The 20,192-nt window shown below is 46.4% G+C and overlaps 1 protein-coding gene across 5 annotated transcripts in view; it reads left to right on the plus strand.

The window, feature by feature from the left end:
• Nucleotides 1–7,528: 7,528 nt before the first annotated feature.
• Nucleotides 7,529–20,192, plus strand: part of Mobp (myelin-associated oligodendrocytic basic protein) — a 31,747-nt gene continuing 19,083 nt past the window's right edge. For all 5 annotated transcript variants that reach the window (NR_153959.1, NR_153960.1, NR_153958.1 and 2 more), the window contains exons 1-2: nucleotides 7,529–7,584; nucleotides 12,474–12,552. The gene's annotated coding sequence lies outside the window, so the exon portion shown is untranslated. The remainder of the gene's footprint in view (nucleotides 7,585–12,473; nucleotides 12,553–20,192) is intronic.

Below are 20,192 nucleotides of genomic sequence, written 5' to 3' on the forward strand. Positions count from 1 at the left end.
ACAACACACAGCTTCCCTGTGACAGCACACAGTTTCCCTGTGACACCACATAGTTTGCTGTGACAGCACACAGTGTTCCTGTGACAGCACACAGCTTCCCTGTGACAGCACATAGCTTCCCTGTGACAGCACACAGTGTCCATGTGACAGCACAAAGTGTCCCTGTGACAGCACACAATTCCCTGTGACAGCACACAGCTTCCATGTGACAGCACACAGTTTTCCTGTGACAGCACACAGTGTCCCTGTGACAGCATACAAGCTTCCCTGTGACAGCACACAGGTTTTCTGTGACAGCACACAGCTTCCCTGTGACAACACACAGTTTCCTGTGACAGCACAGTTTTCCTTTGACAGCACAGTGTCCCTGTGACAGCACACAGCTTCTCTGTGACAGCACACAGCTTCTCTGTGACAGCACACAGTGTCCCTGTGACAGCACACAGTTTCCTGTGACAGCACACAGTGTCCCTGTGACAGCACACAGTGTCCCTGTGACAGCACACAGTGTCCCTGTGACAGCACACAGTTTCCCTATGACAGCACAAGCTTCCCTGTGACAGTAGGCAGCATCCCTGTGACAGCACACAGTGTTCCTGTGACAGCACACAGCTTCCCTGTGACAGCACACAGTGTCCCTGTGACAGCATGCAGTTTCCCTGTGACAGCACACAGCTTCCCTGTGACAGCACACAGTGTCCCTGTGACAGCATGCAGTTTCCCTGTGACAACACACAGTGTCCCTGTGACAGCATGCAGTGTCCCTGTGACAGCACACAGCTTCCCTGTGACAGCACAGTTTCCCAATGATAGCACACAGCTTCCCTGTGACAGCACACAGCTTCCCTGTGACAGCACACAGTGTCCCTGTGACAGCATGCAGTTTCCCTGTGACAGCACACAGCTTCCCTGTGACAGCATGCAGTTTCCCTGTGACAGCACGCAGTGTCCCTGTGACAGCATGCAGTTTCCCTGTGACAGCACACAGTGTCCCTGTGACAGCATGCAGTGTCCCTGTGACAGCACACAGCTTCCCTGTGACAGCACAGTTTCCCAATGATAGCACACAGCTTCCCTGTGACAGCACACAGCTTCCCTGTGACAGCACACAGTGTCCCTGTGACAGCACACAGTTTCCCTGTGACAGCACACAGTTTTCCTTTGACAGCACAGTGTCCCTGTGACAGCACACAGCTTCTCCCTGACAGCACACAGTGTCCCTGTGACAGCACACAGTTTCCCTGTGACAGCACACAGTTTCCTTGTGACAGCACGCAGCGTCCCTGTGACAGCACACAGTGTCCCTGTGACAGCACGCAGTGTCCCTGCTTTCCTGGAGAAACCTCTGCTTGTGTGCATTTTGCAGTCCAACACTAGCAGTGTGTAGCAGTAGAGAAGAGGCCTCAGTTGTTAATTTCTACTTGGAAGTTCTCATCTGTGTAGAGTGTTTTATGATCCTAGTCCATGCTGCCTTCTCCCAGTCTCCTCCCACTCCTGAAACCCCCCTCATGCTCTGTCCAACTGCTCCCCATTCTACTTCATGAGTGTGTGTGCATGTATGTGTGTGTATGTGAGTGTGTGTGTGTGACTGTGTATGTGTGTGTGTGAGTGATATATGTCCCTGTTTGTGTCTGTGTGCTGAGTACATGTAGTCTATGTGTTCTCTTTGTGTGTGTGTGCACTTGTGCATGTGTGTGTGCATGTGTGTGTATGTATGTGTATGGGTGTGTGTATGCGGTGTATGTCTGTTTATGTGTACTGTGTATATGCGGTCTATGTGTTCTTTGTCTGTGCATGTTTGTTTGTATATGTGTGCATATGTGTACACTTGTGCATGTTTGTGTGCATGTATGCATATGTATGCATGTGCTCACATGCCATGGCACACAGTGTGGAGGTAGGAGGACAGTGTGTGGGATTCCCTTCTCTCCCTGACCACATGGGTTGGGGTTGGGCTTGCCTAAGCATCTTTACCCACAGGCCACTTTGCTGCTTCTCTGGGCACACTAAAAACACCCAGCAGACACTCACTGCCTCTTGGGAAGCACAGGATTAGAACACAGAGAATTTGCCTTCTTCATTTTTTTTTTCCCATTTGCTGGCGTCCTGCTCTGCTGCACACGTGTCTCTGGATAGCTGACATCAGCAATCGAAATCCCTGCAGGAGGCTGAAGTCCCGCAGGCACAACCTGGGCCTCTCCTGGTGGAAGACCCTAGCACAGTGCCACTCCATCCCACGCGTTCTTTCTCCAATGTAATAGGAGCTCAAACCCAACTCGTGGGTTCATTATAACACATGTATAGTCTAGGGACTTCTAACACAGAACGGGGGTGGGGGGCAGAACACGGTCCCTTACTTAGGGAACACGGTGTCCATTCCGGCACAGGCCGTTGCTGACCAGAAACAATTGTGACTGGTCCCTGGCAGAGTGGGGGGAGGCAGACGGTGATGCTGGGCATGGAGCTTGGGGACACACAGGAGCTTTGTCTGAGTGGTTGGCAGTTCAGCTGGCATTACAGCCTTCTGTCCATCACGGAAAATCAGAGACCCAAGAAGCTAGAAATCCGTGAGGCCGAGGTCAGAACTGTGGACGGGGACAGACCTAGACACATAGCAGCCTGACAGCAAATGAGGAGCAACGTACGTAGGTAGTCTTGCTTTCCTCAGATCTGAGCAATTGATTCATTATCGCTGTTTACCCTCTGATAAACAAGTGGCCTGAGAGCTGTTCATAGAACAAAATGCTCATATTCATACTTCTACAACAAAACGGATGTATGAACGTCACCTGTCATCTGCTTTCATCGATGAGGTAGGACAGTCAGGGCCGTGCAGTACTTGACTTGCTTCAAATCATAAGACAACTTTTAAAAATTTAAATTACAAGCCGGGTATAATCCCAGCACTCAGGAGGTAGAGGCAGGTAGATCTCTGGTCTACATAGCAAGTTCCAAGACAGCCAAGGCTATGTAGTGAGACCCTGTCTCAAACAGCAAAAATAAATAGATATATACAAAGTTGAAAATAACAACAAACCCATCAGTGCATTAATTATTTAGTATGTATGTATGTATGTATGTATGTATGTATGTATGTATGTGGGAGGGACATGGGTCTCTGACCTACACACACATGGCAACCCCAGCTTGTACTAGTTAGCTTTACTTATCAACCTGAGACTGCCTAGAACCATCTGAGAAGGGAGTCTCAATTGAGGGATTTCCTAGATTAGGTTGGCCTGTGGGCACGTCTGGGGGGGATTTCTTTGACTGTTATTGCTATAGGAGGGCCTAGCCACAGTGGGCAGCGCCATTCCCTAGGTAGGTGGTCCCGAGCTTTACAAGAAAGCTAGTTGAATGTGAGCCTGGAAGAAAGCCAGTTAGAGTGTCTCTGATTTAAATAAAGAAATAAAAAAAAAAAATAGGGGCTGGAGAGATGGCTCAGTGCCTTCCAGAGGTCCTGAGTTTAATTCCCAGCAACAACATGGTGACTCACAATCATCTATAATGGGATCTGATGCCCTTTTCTGGTGTGTCTGAAGACAGCCACAGTGTACTCCTATACATAAAAAATAAATAAATCATTAAAAAAAGAAATAAAAAATACCTTCTCCTAATCCCAAATATTCTAAGCAAACAAACAAAAACAAAGAAAAGTAAAAGAAAGAAAATTAATTAGTTCGAAGAATGTTGGCATCTTGTAGTAAGTCGCTCCTATGTTTTATTTATTAAAATAGAAGACAACCAGCTAGGAAGCCGGTATGTGTGTTTACCTCTGGTGAGAAGGCTGGGGATGTGGTTCTGATAACACCAGCTATCAGTTTTCAATGGGAGCCTCTTGACAGCATTTTGCCATTGCACAGAGCTACTCAGATGGATACATACAATAGCAGTAGATCTTGTTGGCCTTGTGGCAGACAGGCTTGCTTGTGTAAAAGGCTGCTGTAGCCAAACATCCAGGGTCCAAAACAGCAGGAGATGCTGCCTTCACGTCTCTCCCAAGTTGGAAGTTGAGGTCAAGGTATCAGCAGGGCAGGTTCCAGCTCGGTAAGGAAGACTTTGTTGCTGGCCTCTCTCCTCCTCTCACAGATGCCGGCTTCTCCCTGACTCCTCACGGTGTCTTTCCTGTCACATGTCATATTGAAGGCTGTCCTATTGGATGGCATCCCACCTCAATGGTCCATTTTATCCTGGTTTCCTCCATAAGGTCCCATTAGATAAAGTCAGCCATAGAGGTACTGGGATTTGATCCTCAGTATGGGGATTTGGAAGCAGGAAACACAATTCAACCTTGACTGTATCATTGCTGTATTATGATTCCTCTTTATGGGGCCCAGGGAAGGGCACGGCATCGATAACTTGCAACATGAGTCCCCAGGCCAGGTTATTCTGCTATGACTTTATTTGTTATATTTTTATGTTGTAGTGTGCATGTGTTTGTGTGTGTGTGTGTGGTGGGTGGGTGAGTTTGTGGGCATGCACATGTTATAGAAACCTTGCTGTGACCAGAGGACAACTGGCAGGACTCAGTATTTTCCCTCTACCATGTGATCCCAACGACTGAACTCAGGTCATCATGCTTGGTGTCGGGCACCTTTACCAGCCGAACCGCCTCTCTGGCTTCCTGATGTACGTTTAACATGTCCATGGGATCTTATGGTCCCCATCTCCTTTGATAAGTTTCTAAGTGGAAACCTTTCACTTTGAGGAATGAGTTATTTACACCTCTGCCTCACAGGTGAGGCTGGGCAGGCAGGCGCTGTTGCTGTGCACGAACAAGAACCTTCCGTGTAGACTCGGAGAACCAAATACCACTGGTGAAGTGGAGTCACTTAGGGTGAGGAACAGCCTCAAAGCTACAGTGTCACACAGTGTGAAGTGGCTATGCCTCACTCTAAATTACTTCACCAATAGGCGGGGGCACCACAGTAAGCATGCAGCCTCATACGCTACAGCTTGCCTACACAGTTCAAGCCATGTTACGACGAAAATCACACTCACAAATTCCTGTCTTCATACTCTGAGTAGTTTACTCTTCACACACACGCACACACACACACAAATGAACAAATGGGTGTGCATTCATGTGCTCACATGCACACACACACACACACACACACACACACAACTTTGTATACAAGGTTTCAGCTCAGCATGTTCCCCAATGCTTGACAAGGTTCAGGCAAACTGTCATCTGCCTGTCCACCATCTGAACATCAGTCTGTCCATCCATCCTTCTGACGGATCATCACCTCCATGGGCCCACGCCTCAGCTGGTCTGTCCTGTAGCTCGTCACCTGAATTACTTATCTAACTACCTTACCTCGTTGGCTTTATCTGCCGACGGACACAGCCTAGGATCATCTGAGAAGGGAGCCTCAGTTGAGGTATTCCCCAGATCCTTGAGTGCTACTGACATAGGAGAGCCTAGCCACTGTGGGTAGCACTATTCCCTAGATAGGTGGCCCTGGGCTCCGTATGAGAGCTAGCTGAGTATGAACCTGGGAAGAAGCAATATTTACTTCTCGATGGTCTGTTTCAAGGTTTTGCTTAAGCTCCTACCCTGACTTCCCTCGATGATGGATTGTGACCTAGGGGGTTAAGCTAAAATAAACCCTTTCCTTCCCCAAGTCCCTTTTGGTCAGAATGTCCTGTCACAGGAATCTAGAACACACCTGTAGAAAATTTCAATCCCAATCCAGAGTTTCTACCCCACCTTTGACCATTTAGTTTCTGGATAAAGCACACACGGAACTTTTATTATTTACAATAAGCCTCAGTCAACACTAGAGCTGGGCAGGTGGAGCCGGAACCCACAACCCTGAGATTGAGGCTTTTATGTTTTACCCACTGAGCCAGCCAGGCTAATTTGGATTTGTTTTGTAGATTAGCCTGGCCTCAGACTCACAAGAAACCTACTTTGCCTTTGTCTCCCAAATATTGAGATCAAAGGCCTAGATTTATTTATTTATCTATCTGTATCCGTAAAGACACATCCATTTCCATTTTTTTCTCCCTTCTTTGGGGATTAGTATCTCTGTGGACAAATATACTTACATCATCTTCCTCTTTATATAAATTACATTATCTTTTTTACATATAACTTTATTTAAATTCCCTTCCACTTACTGTATAAATGTATTTTCAAGTCACCATGTATTTACTGTGTTTTTATGACTTGACCCATGTGCCATGTGCCAGGACAAACAGTTGCCAGTTCTCCCATGGAAACCCCACATTCATAGGATTCTCATGCCAGTGTGACACCCATTTTAAAGTTAGCTCTCATGAGTTGCCATAGTTTCCCTGTGAAACCCCACATTCCAAGGAGACAGACTGGCTGCTCAGAGTAACATAAAACTCTACCCCATTTTAGCTCTCATGAACATAGCTTGTTGTTGCTGTTGTCGTCATCATCGTCGTTGTTGTTGTCGTCGTTGGATAAAAGCAAAACAATTTTGCTCCAATCCCAACTCCGGGTTCCTCACATTGATTAACAAAATATACCTTTCCTATGGCAAAATGGTTTTTTTGGCAACAAAAAAGCATTATCCTTCAATTTAAAATTATAACATAAAAATTATAACATACAAATTATAAACATACCTTCTAAATATACTCATTTCCACATCTATTTCCTGTCTAAGCCATAGGCCATAGGTTTTTAAATTGACAGATAAAATATCCATACAATGCCATCCACCCCTGCCATGATTCTCTCTCACAGCTTTGTCTACAGCAGAGCCTCTTTATGCTCTGTAGCCTCCTTAATCCTTTGGATTCAGTCTATAACCTGCATAGATATAGATCCATTGTAGCGTGACCTGTAATGTTTGATCTGGGAGTTAATACTAGTCATTAAATTTCGCGTATAAAACCCCATGTCTGCCAGTGGTCTGTTATCAAAGGAAATCAGGATCACTCAGCAAGTGGCAGCCAATGAAACTGATGTAATACTTGAGAGCATATAGTTTATGCATTGCGGAAAGATGTAAGTGTATTGCTCCATGTCTCTAGCACAGTTAGGGGATGGCCATTCTGTGGGTTGAGCAGGCATGTGGTATGGAGGGACTTGGCACAGGCGATCGGCTATGGATAGAGTGGCATGGATAGAGTGGCGGGAATGGCTTTGGAGAGGGGTGATGCTTTGCGTGGGGTGTTGATTATGTGGTGGTGGGATGCTGGAGTGAGCCTGTAGGTTGTGGTGTGGATGCAGGGTGGGTGTGTGCATGTGTGACGTGCCTTTAGCTTTTGTTCAGATGTTTCTTTTACTCTTTGTCTTGGTCTTTGTTCCCATCTTTGTTGGCCTTTGTTTTCTTTTTGTTTCACTCTTTGTTTCAACTTTCTTTAGCTTTTGTTTGGTCTTTCTTTAGCCTTTTGTTAAACTCTGTGTGGCCTTTGTGCGGGCCTTTGTGTAGCTTTTGTTGTAAAGTACATCTTGGCTGAGGACCCATCAAAAACACTTTCTGTAATGAAAACTCAGACGTAGAGCCTCTCCCTATATATTCCTCGTGTACTGAGGTCGCCCAGCTCCACCAGGGCCCGCTATCCACAGGAACCTTTCACAACAGCCATTACTCGCAGGTAAGAGGATTCCAGAGCTCTGGTTCACCCTGTACCTCACGTGGGAAGGGTACACACTCCTATGGGTCACAGGGGAAGCTATCACAATGAGAGTAGGAGGTGGGAGGACGCAGAAGAGAGAGAGAAAGAACAGTCGTTTATTCTGATCTGGGCAAAGGGACCTTTGGGAACATTCCTCCTAACGCCCCAGGTTTGTCTGCTCCAGGAAAGACCTTGGATTTTCATGTTTGGATACCTTTGTTGTTGGAGAGAGAGATCGATGGTGTTGTTGGTGTTTCCCCTAGTCCCAATTTCTTTTTCAATTGATTGGCATGACTTAAAAATGAGTTTTTGTGGGGCTTCGCTCCTCCCTGAGGATTTACATACAGTTAATGGTTAATGGGGAAGAGAGATGTTGTCTTTAGTCATGTAACCATGTAGCACTGCTAAGATGCCCGCACACCTGGCAACAGAATCTCACTCATGCTCCTGTAAGGAGCCCTAATGAAACTCACCAGATCTTAACCTCCCCCAAACCCATGGAAACAGAGGGAAGGCCAATTAGGAAGTGGGGGAATCCTAGGAGCAGGAAAAGAGAGAGAGAGGGAGAGGGAGAGGGAGAGGGAGAGGGAGAGGGAGAGGGAGAGGGAGAGGGAGAGGGAGAGGGAGAGGGAGAGGGAGAGGGAGAGGGAGAGGGAGAGGGACAGGGAGAGGGAGAGGGAGAGGGAGAGGGAGAGGGAGAGGGAGAGGGAGAGGGAGAGGGAGAGGGAGAGAAAGGCATGGAGTTACAGACAGTTGTGAGCTGCTATATGGGTGCTGGGATTTGAACAGAGCAGTCAGTGCTCTTCACCACTGAGCCATCATTGCTCCAGCCCCGAAACAAAGGCATGGATATGACTGAAATACATTATGTACTTGTGCAAAAATGTTGCAACAAAAGCCATGATTATGTACAAAGAATATATGCCAACAACAACAAAACATTTAAAAAGGAGTAAAGTTCAAAAAGAAATATAAGTGAGTTTTCCTTCTCATCTGGAAACAGCTGCTTCCCTTAAACACACAGCTGGATTTGTATCGGGGTGTGCAGCCCCGACGGCTAAGTCCTCACCTTGAGTGAAGTCACGTAAATGCCTCATCTCACACAGAAGCTTTCGGAAATCCTGGGAGTCTTCAGTCTTTGTCTGAGAGAAAAAGTAAAAGAGAAATCGTGTGTCGGGGGAATGAAGCAATGCACTTGGCTAGAACATTAGGAAAAAAGTGGAGAAAAGGTTTTGAACGCTGTGAACAAAACAGGGCCACAGCCAGGTGCGCAGATCTGCTGTTTGGGGAGTATTTAGGATGCGGGGCATTGCTGGTGATTGGATCTCAAAATTGCTCCAAATTTATTGAAAAGTTGCAAGCAATATAAAGAATTCCAACTGTACCTAGTTTATGCAAATGCTAACACGTTACCACGTTTGCCTGATCATTCTCTCTATATGTGCAAGCACATACACCCCCACACCCTCCCCAGCCGCCTGAGACTGAGCGCACACACAGTTAACATCAGAAAGCTAACACTGAGCATAGCATGCTAATCTGCTATCTAATCTAGAGGCCTCTTTCCCCCTCCTTGGTTCATCAGCACTCTCGCAGCCAGTCCAGGCTCACACACTGCTTTTGGCTGTCTTGTCTCTATAGATTCCTTTAACCTGTGAATGTGCCCAGGACAACTATTCTCCAACAATCTTGTTGGTGTGTATGTGTGTGTGTGTGTTCAGGTGTGTGCTTTATGAATGTATGCATGAGTAGACTTGTGTGTACATGTGTAGAGGTTAGCAGTCAATGTCACGTGATTTCACCTTAGTTTTTGAGACAGGGTTCCTGTTATTTGACCTAAACGTGTTTGCTGGATCTGACTGTCTCTGTCCGATGGACACAGATGCTCAGTTCCCATGCCTGGCTGTGGGTGCTGGGGAACTGAACTCGGACCCTACACTTTGCACAGCAAGTACTCTGCCCACTGAGCCATCTCCCCTGTTATAACATTGGTGGCTTTGAAGCTGTTACATTGTTGAATCTCCTTCAGTGTATGCTTGGTCTGAGTGATGTTGATAGGAAGCTGCTTTTGATGGGGTTAGATTGGATAATGGTTAGATCAGGCTCCTAACAAGCTACTTCCTCCCACGGTTCTAGCATTTCTCTCCAGCAGAGACCTCACCCTTGCTGGGAAACCTGCTGAATCCAGAATCGCCTATAGTTTGATGGTGCGTTCTGTGCTTATAGGATTATGGGGCTGGGAGCATAGCTGTGTTGGCAATGCTGTTTAGCATGCACAGAGCGCCAGGCTCAGTCACTGACCCTGGATAAACTGTATAAGCATAGGGCTCATACCCGTGGTTCCAGCGCTCCGGAAGTGAGGCCAGGAGGGTCAGAAGTTCAAGGTCATCCGGGGCCACACAGGGAGCTGGAGGCCAGCCTGGGGTAAAGAGCCCGTTTCAAACAAGAAGCAGATTGTGTGTTCTTGTGATGAATCGTCCAGGGGTAGAATACGATGGGATCTAATTCTTCCTTTTTCTCAGTCAAACAACGGAAGATCAGGGTATAGAAGTCTCAGGAGGCAGAGGAGCATGTGGGTGACCTGCTGACACCTGCTTCTCCTGCTGGGCTGGGCTGGGGCTAGGTTGAGTGTACCCATGAAAATTTACACTTGAATCCGATCATGGAGACCTTTCATTCAGGCTCTGTGGAAGAGTGACTAGGATTTTAAGGGAGCACCTAAGATTTCTATACAAGGGAATTAGAAGAAGTAATAAACGTGTACAACTGAGCCTTCTTTTGATATGAACGAGCATCATGGCTGTGCATCCTTGACCTTGATAGACAGGCTCAGCAGGCTCATGACCAAAGATCTCCTATGTGTTCCAACACCCACTTCCTCCACAGACCTCTCCCTAGGAGGGGAATTAAAGCTGCAAGATGTTTCTGAGATGTCTTAAGACTTCTTACTCTCAACATCTGTGAGGTGTAAAATACTCCTATGTCCCTCCCAAGTGAGGGAACAGAAAGAGGCCACCCAATGACCAAAGCTGGCCACACCACCCAATGACCACAGCTGGCCACACCACCCAATGACCACAGCTGGCCACACCACCCAATGACCACAGCTGGCCACACCATCCAATGACCACAGCTGGCCACACCACCCAATGACCACAGCTGGCCACACCACCCTATGACCACACTTGATCACAATGAATAAATCCATTCCTGCTTCACACTTACTAGTCTCTTTAACTAGCCTGTGAAGACAGAAAGCCAGGCCCAACCTGTTTGAGCTGCCAGGGTTCAGCTCTGGTAGAGCCTGAGGTATTCTGGTTGTTGTGTTTGGAACATCAAAGTTACCCTGTGGCTTGACAGATGCTTTTATTATTTGATTTTAGATGTGTGGTGTTTTGCCTGCATGCGTGTATGTGCACCACATGCATGTCTGAGGTCGAGGAGAGGACCTTGAGCTCCCTGGATTTGGAGCTAAGGATGGTGGTGACTAACAAGGTTGTTGCTGGGGACCAAACTCAGGTCCTCTGCTAGAGCAGTCAGTGCTCTTAATTAATGAGCGATTTCTACAATCCCTGATAAAGTGCTTTATAATTAATTATATATCGCATGATGGGCCATCTTGGTGTGGAAAATGGAGAAACAAAATCTCCTTTTTCTCAGTCAAAAGAATTTCAGATCAGGAGGTGTGAAGTCCAGGAGGTCAGGGGAGTTTTGTGGTCGACAGTTAACCTGCATCGACAACCTAGAAGGTGGCCGGACTCCGGGGGTTAGTCCAATCATCTGGGCTCCAGGAGGGGCTGCCTTCTGCTAGCTGAGCAGCTTGCCCTGGTTCCCGCTCTTCCGGTGGTCCTTAAACACACTTGATAAAAATTCCAAAGTGTTTGAAAAAAATGGTGCAGCTTCTGTGCATAGTGGCACAGGTACCAGTCTGCTTAAAACCAGCTCTGCTAGGAGGATGCTGTGGGATAACGAGACAGGGTTATCACAGTTCCCAGGAGCAGGGAACCACGGGCTCACATCCCAGGGCCTCAAGGGAAGCACAAATAAAACCCAGGTGTAAAAGCCTCTATTATTGTTGTTGTTGTTGTTAATTTGACCTATATTGTGAAAAGCCCCATGTGGGGACAGGTAAAAGGAGGCATACAGAAAAGCCGCTTCTCCATAGTCTCAGCACTATAGTGTGCAGTTCCCACCTCAGTCAGAACCTAGAATTTAGTGGGTTATTCACTTGTGAGACTGTAGTCACCGTATGCAAAACTAAGTCATCTTGAAGAAACCCGGATCCTAAGGGGAAGTGATGCAGTCTTTTCAGTGAACTTGGGCTCAGCTTGTACCACATTTAGTTTCTATCCATTCATTCACCCACTCAATTAACAAATATTTGCTGCGTCCCTGTGGCCAGCACTGAGCCAGCACCTGGCCATCAGTGTGTGTGCAAAGCTCAGACTTTACATTTTAGTGACAACAGTGTAAGAATCTCACAGGAGAAAAGGTGCGCGGTTAAAAACTAATTTCTGTCCTCTAACAGCTTCCAGGAAGTTCTTCCCTGACCGAGGCCTCTGACCAAACTCAGGCCAGCAGGCCTGCATAGCAGCTTCACTAACTGAGCTGTCTCCCAGCCCTGACCCTGTTACTTAAATTAATGAGATGGGTGTCATTTTTTTCCCTGTAGTGATGAGATGACTTACAAATTAGCATAAAATATTACCAGTGTGTCCTTCCTCATCCCCAGACTAGCAGACAACATCTTTCTAGACTCATTTTAGGGCTGTGAGAGTGAGCTTCCTTGTGAAACACAATTGGCTGAGTTGCAACCATGTAGCTAACTCACCAACTGACCAGTCTGCGTGCTACCACCTCACTTCTAGGGCAACAAAGAATCAAATGAGAGCAAGACAAGCGGAGACCAGAGTTCTGGTTGCCAGACCGGCACGGATGAAAACCCAGGTACGGATCTGCATCTAAGTTGTTGCATGAATGATTACAAGTACTCAGAACTTCACAGAAGAATGTAAAACCAGCAGGAGACTGAGTGAAATAACTTTCACTCTACTTTCAGCTCTCTTACTCTTTCCTCCCTCCCTCCTTTCTTTCCTTCCTTAACTTTTGAGAAGGGGTCTCACTATGAAACTCTTTCTATCCTGGAACTCACTATGTAGATCAGGCTGGCCTCAAACTCACAAAGATCCCCCTGCCTCTGTCTCCTGGGTGCTGGGATCAAAGGTGTCTGCCATCATGCCCAGCAGCTTAAACACTTCTTATAGCATGTCAGTTATCTCCTGGTATTCTCAGCCTGAAATAGAACTATGAAAACAAACTCTATGTTGGAGAGACCATGACCCAAGTCACCATCTGTCTGCTTACAACCCCTCGTACCATGCACAGTGGCCTTCCTATGAAAAGACTCTTTCTCTCTCGGACCCTCCAGCTTCATTCAGGGGACCATCTGGGTCTTTGTCTTAGCCTCATCTGTCTGTCTCTCTGTGGGGCTATTTCGTGCTTCACATCCCTCCAGAGTGAGGCCAGTGCCATCTTTCTCTTTATAATTCCTTTGCTCTCCAGTTAAACCAGCATTTGAAGCTTGTGCTGTCCCTCTGGGGTCCGCAGCTGGTCTCTCTCACTCACCCTTCTCTGCTAGTGGGTTTTAAGCAGGTCTCCCCTTTCTTTCCACCACAACTCCATCCATCAACTCGACTTCTGAAAGTTACATGAACAAGGGACCCAACACTCGGTGTATTAGCCCTTCTCTCTTCTTTGTCCATTGCCACATTGTGGACCTTGTCCATACTTTACCATATCAAAGCTGAAGGTCAAGGGTTTCCTCTAGACCCCGAGAGCTGCTGGTTCGATAGAGCGCTGTTCACACTGCTCCCAGATCCCCTTCACCCAATTACCTCAGATCTTTCTCTTTCTTCTCAGCTGATGCTTTGTCTTCCTGTTTCATGGAAGGAAGTGGACGAGAACTTCTTCCAGCCCCATTCTCCTCAAGAGCTTTTAATCTCCAAGCTTTGCTCTCCCTCTGTCTCCCCCTTCTGCAGAGGGCAGGCGTTCAGCCTCCCCCTTCCCCTGTGTTTGGTATTCTAGCGCCTCCTTTTCCCTCAGGAACGTTATTGACTTTCTTCTGCTTGTGTCTTCCCCTCTGTACATCTTTCCACAAACACATTTACATATTTACATATTCACATCTCTTTCATCACACCAACTAAACAAACAACAGATCCACAACCGCCAAACATGAGCACCTCCCCTAAAAGGTTTCTGTGAACTCTCCCAGGGCCCACGCTCTGTCCCTCCATTCTTCAGTGTCTGGCTCTTGCTGCTTATTTTTCCTCTGTCCAAATCCATAGTTGAAATTCCCTCAACAATCTGTCAGGTGTGGCTCCTGTTTCAACCACTCCAAGGAACAACGCTTGCTGTGGTCACCAGTCACTCCTGTGCTTCTACTAAGCTGCTCCTGGAGTTATCCAAGGTGACTATTTTTGAAGCCCTCCTTGCCTCTGGCTCCCATGATCTCACAGCCCTGAGACTCCCTCCCACTCCTTCACTTAACCTGAAAACCCGAGGCTCAGGCAGAGTTGTTTTTCACAAGACCGGACCAAAGCAACTTAAGGAAAGATTGTTTATTTCGGCTCATGGTTCGAGTGTCAGTCCATGACAGCGGAGAAGGCATGGCAGGCAGCAGGAGCCTGAGACAGCTGGTCCCATCACATCGGCAGCAGGAAGCACAGAGACACATGACTGTTGCTGCTCAACTTGCTTTCTTCTTTTTATTAATTTTGAGCTGCCAGTCCAGGAGATGCTGCTACCCCAAAACAGGGTGGAGCTCCTCTCCTTACTTAAACCTCATTGGATGTCCCTGCTGGGCATGCCCGTGAGGTTTCCTAGGAGGTTTTGAATCCAGAGTAACCATCACACCATCTCTTCTCTTTCCACATTTAGCCACCCATGCGGCCTTAGTCACCACATTCAAACACTTTATCCCCAGTCATATTTTGTTGAACTAAGAGACACACCCAGCTGGTGCCTTCAGCTGCCTCAGCTGACCATGGACCCAGGACATGATTACCTGCTCACTTTAGGTCCCCAGGAAGATTCCAGGGTCCAGGGGCTGGAGAGTCAGCTGGACATTTAAGAGCACTGGCTGATCTCGCAGAGGACCTGGGTTTGGTTCTCAGCACCCACATGGCAGCTCACAACCACCTATAATTCCAGTTCTAGGAGATCTAAAACTCTCTTCTAGCCTCCATAGGCACTGCATGCACACACGCACACACACACACACACACACACACACACACACACACACACACAAGCAAAACATTTATACACATAAAATAAAAATAAGTTTTAAGAATATTCCTGGGTCCATAGACTATAACATGTATACTTCTAGTTTTGAAATGTTGTGTTGTTTATGTAATGTTTAGATTGCCATACTTCTTCTACTTTTGTCTTGCTCCATTGTAGTAATAATGTTTTCACACCTAAACATGTGCCTGGTGTATTTGTCTATGTGCTTGAGTTGCCAGTCTTGCGTTATATATGTTTCTCTCCTTAGAGATGCTCCAGGCAGAGGGATTGCTCAGCAAGAAGGACTCTTGCTTAGCCTGTGAGATAGTCGTCTGCGGAGCAGCCCACGCTCATTTGTCTTTGTTGGCTAAAACAAAGCGATACAATAAGTCATTCAACATGGCTTTGTATTCCCAAATGGACGACTGCCTCCAGGACACTGGATACTGGAACTCTCTTATTCTGTCACGTCTCACATAGTCTCCAAATCCCTATTGGGTTTTGGCATCTTGTGGCTGTCTGCACAAAGGCTCCCTAATTCAAAGTAAATATTTGTATGGTGTTATTCGTTACCTGACACCGGCTTGTCACCAATGATCAACTGCTCAATTTCATTGTATTAATGTGTAGCACACTCCTCATAAAGGAGACACATCCCTGGGGGAAAAATCCCTAGCAGGCATGAATTACTAGTCATCAGCCAATGGCAATATCCTTCTCTTTTGTGTTTCTGTAGCTGTGGATTGATCAGCACAGAAGCTGTTGTGTTTACTGTGTAAATCTATACTCAGAGGAAAGCATTAGTCTCTGGCCCAAGAGAAGATTAGCGAGGGTTAGGAACTGCTAATGGTCTCTCAGGGAGCAGGTGGATTTATTCTGCCCTGTTGATCCTTGTTTTCACAGTGGAGACACTGGCTCCATAGATACCAGTGCCTGCACTCACTCCTTCCTTGCAGGAAGACAGGGGTTCTTTGACAGCCCAGGGCTCCCTAACTTATGATAGTTCCTGGTATAAGTGTAAACAGCAGTCAGTGTTCAGCACATACCTTTCCCTTGCACTGCCCAGTGTCCCTCCCCTGCACTGCCCTGCACTGTTCCCCTGCACTGCCCATGCCCCGCCCCTGCACTGTCCTGTGACCCGCCCTTCACTTCTCATTGGCTCTCCACTCTTCTCTTTGCTGATGTCTCGTTTTCCTTATCTCTGGGCCCATCAGGAGGGTTATGACTTGCTGTTATTTCTTTTTCTTTGAGTACTACAGTCAAGTCGATATGGAGATAACTACCCTCTGGGCAAGGAACATGAATGAGTGGGGGAAGGGGCTTGTCACCAAGGCTGGTAGCCCGACCGAGCCTGTGGTCTGTGGGATGCTTGTACTTGGGAGGCAGAGAACCAACTCGGGTAAATTGTCCTCTGACCTCCACATACACAGTGATGTGTACACCCCTGACCTCCACATACACACGGACGTGCACACCCCAAATAAATAGACACAATATATTTAAAAGACTATTCCTTCTCAACGATTTGCCTTCTTTTAAAATTTGTACTCATAATAGAATATTTTTGATTTAAAATTCCTGATTATTAAACTATGATACTTTGACATTAGAACATTTTCTTCTACATCAGAACAGGATGTTGAACTTATAGTTGTAAGTCATTACATAAATCAAGGTGGTGGGTTCACATCTTAGAGAGTGTGCAGTGGACAGGTTCACACCTCAGAGAGTGTAGTGGACAGGTTCACACCTCAGAGAGTGCAGTGGACAGCCTCACACCTCAGAGTGTGTGCAGTAGACGGGTTCACATCTCAGAGAGTGCAGTGGATGTGTTCACACCTCAGAGAGTGTGCAGTGGACGGGTTCACACCTCAGAGAGTGTAGTGGACAGGTTCACACCTCAGAGAGTGCAGTGGACAGCCTCACACCTCAGAGTGTGTGCAGTAGACAGGTTCACATCTCAGAGAGTGCAGTGGATGGGTTCACACCTCAGAGAGTGCAGTGGATGGGTTCACACCTCAGAGAGTGCAGTTGATGGGTTCACACCTCAGAGAGCACACTGCTATAACAAGCACAATCAAGGCATGGGAGAATGGAGGAAGACACAGTCAAGGAAAGCTCTGGAGTCAATTCCAAAGCCACGCTGTCCTTAAACAAGGGAAGCATGGGGATTTTATTCAGGGAGTCTGCAGAGCCATACAGGGAGGTGCCATTGTGCAGCATGCTCAGTTAAGGAACACATTCATGAACACTGTGAGTGAAGGAGTACCCTCTTAAGCACACTCATGTTAAAATCATGGAACACAGTATAAAAAAATTAAATGGATGGACAGGAACACCTCTGGGCCCGATCTGCATGCACCATGTTGTTTTAGCTGAAAATAAGTCATGGTTGCTTTGAAGGTGTCCTTATACAGGAGTCACCGCTTGGGTGTCTGCCTTCCTTAGGGTGACAACGTCTTACAGTGATTTCTTTGTCTCATGAAGCAGCAGTCTTCATAATCTATCTTCTTCTTCCTTCTCTGCCCCTTTCTCCTCCTCTTTTTCCAGTTTTCTGTGTTAGAAAGAATATTGTGTCAGAGTTAAGAACATATTCTAGTCTATGAACATATTCTAGTCTAAATGGGGGTCCTGACACCCCATTTCCTACTTAGCCCTCAGGTGACTTCTCTGTTGTCTTAGGGTTTTAGTGCTGTGAACAGACACCATGATCAAGTCAACTCTTATAAGGATGACATTTAATTGGGGCAGGCTTACCGGGTCAGAGGTTCAGTCCATTATCACTATCATGGTGGGAAGCATGGCAGTGTCCAGGCAGGCATGGTGCAGGAGGGGCTGAGAGTTCTACATCTTCATCTGAAGGTTGCTAGGAGAAGACTGACTCCCATGTGGTTAGGAGGAGGGTCTTAAAGCCCATGCCCACAGTGACACACCTACTCTAACAAGGCCACACCTCCAATAGTGCCACTCCCTAGACCAAGCATAGTCACACCATCACATCTGTATCTCTCATTTGCAAACTGGAGTGCTTGAGATATCATGAGTACAAAAGAACTCAGTACACGGAGCACCTGCCTCTGCATGGCTCATGCGTCACAGCAGGTGCTTGTTGTCACCCGCAAACTAGGATGCTTGCCTTGATTTTACTTAAGTAGTCATCTTTCCTGGTTTTATTTCCTGTTGCTGTGATAAAACACCCTGGAAAAAGTGAATTGAGGGGAAATGACTTACTTTAGCCCCCAAATTCCAAGTTACAGTCCATCACAGTGGGGAAGTCACAATGGCAGGTGCGTGGGACATTTGGTCACAGTATGTTCACAGTCAAGAGCACAGAGCAATGAATTAATTCATGCCTGCTTCTGCCCAGCTGATTTTTACCATTTTCTTCTCTCTGTCTCTCTGTCTCTGTCTCTCTCTGTCTCTGTCTCTTTCTCTCTCTCTCCTTTCTGAGATAGGGTCTCACTATATATAGTTCTGGCTGTCCTGGAACTTTCTATGTAGACCAGGCTAGCCTCCAACTCATAGAGGACCCCCTGCCTCTGCTTCCCAAGTCCCAGGATTAAAGACCTGCACTGCCATTGCCAGATTCCTTTTCATTTCTTATACAGTCTGTGATGTCCTGCCTAGGGAGTGGTGCTGCCTACAGTGGGCGTCTTTCCATATTAATTCGTATGATCCTACAGTGAGTGGATCTTTCCACATTGCTTAACATAGTCAAGATAATCCTGACACAGACAAGCTCAGATGCCAAACGCTATCTAGAAAATCCCTCATCAAGATCTCGCCCTGGTGTTCTAGTTAAATTGGTGACTAAAACTAACCGCCACGCCAATCATTGATCATTTAAAAATTTCCCTCTGCTATACATCATTCCACTATACATATGTGGATCTGCTACTGATCTCTCAACCCTGTTTGACAGATCTATCATCTTTCCCTAAGCTAATATGCTGTCAATGTGCTTCATAGTGACTGTTGGCATTCTGTGTGATATGGATTTCTTATTCAGTGTGTGTCTGTGTGTGGGGTCTATGTTTTGGTGTAGTTCATAGTGAGTGCTAATATTTGAAAGGACATGGATCTCACATTGAAAACTATCTTGGTTGTCCTTGGGTCTTCATGCTTTCACCAGAACTATGGGATAGCCTTGTCAGCTGCATGCAAATCTGATATGGATCAGAGTTACCTTATCCGTTTAGATGTACACAGTGGCATTAAGCATACTATGGTATTAAAGACTTCTTTTTAAGTTTTCAGAAGTTTTGTAGATTAAAACTTTCTAAAATGTATTTTGTGTGTCTGTGTTAGTACTTGCATGTGTGTGTGTACTGTGTGCATGTCTGGTACTGTGTGCGTGTCTGGTACTGTGTGTGTGTGTACTGTGTGCATGTCTGGTACCTGTGGAAACTGGAGAACAGTGTTGTGCTCATTGACATTGGAGTTACATGTTGTAAGCTGCCTGAAGTGGGTGCTGGGAATTGAACCCTGGTCCTTTGTCTTTAATCGCTGAGCCATCTCTTCATCCCTGGTTATGTACGTTTCTTGCGGTTGTTATTTAATTCGTCTGATGTATTTCTACCTGTAGATGTTCAGTGGTCTTATGGTCAGTGTGAATTGCTTCTTTTATTGTATATATTATATCCTTGAATTGTAAATGTTTGGATTTTGTATATTGACCTACATTAGGAATCAAGTTATTTATTTGTTTGTTTATTTATTTACTTATTATTTTTATGTGTATGGGCATTTTGTGGGCATGTATGTCTTATGCACCACGGACATGCCTGGTTCCTGCAGAGGTCAGAAGAGGCTACTAAGTGCCACAGAGCTGGAGTTACCAAGAGATGACTGTGAGCTGCCATGTGGGTCCTGGGAATCAAACCTGGGTCCTCTGGAAGGGTGGCCATGCTCTTAACCCCTGAGCTATCTCTCTAGTCCATGTCAGGAATCTTGTTGGACTTTCTCTGTCTTTCTCTTTCTCTCTTCCTATCTCTAATGTTTGTTTGTAGAGTCTTGACAGCCTCAGAATATTTTTGGTATGTATGTTATGTGTACATGTTCATGTGGGCATGTGTGTGCCTATGTGTGTGCATATGTGCATGACTGTGGGGGTGTGCGGTTGTGGAGACCTGAACCCAACCTTGAATCTCTTTTCTCAGGACAGTGTTCACATTGATATTTGTGGCAGAATCTTTCCTGATTGCCTGGAATTCATTGTTAGGGCAAGTCCTAGGGGACCCCACTGCTGGGATTACAGACACATCCCTACACTGGTTGTTATTTATTTATTTATCTTT

This window comes from Mus musculus, chromosome 9 (genome assembly GCF_000001635.26).
Source record: "Mus musculus strain C57BL/6J chromosome 9, GRCm38.p6 C57BL/6J".
Taxonomy (NCBI): domain Eukaryota; kingdom Metazoa; phylum Chordata; class Mammalia; order Rodentia; family Muridae; genus Mus; species Mus musculus.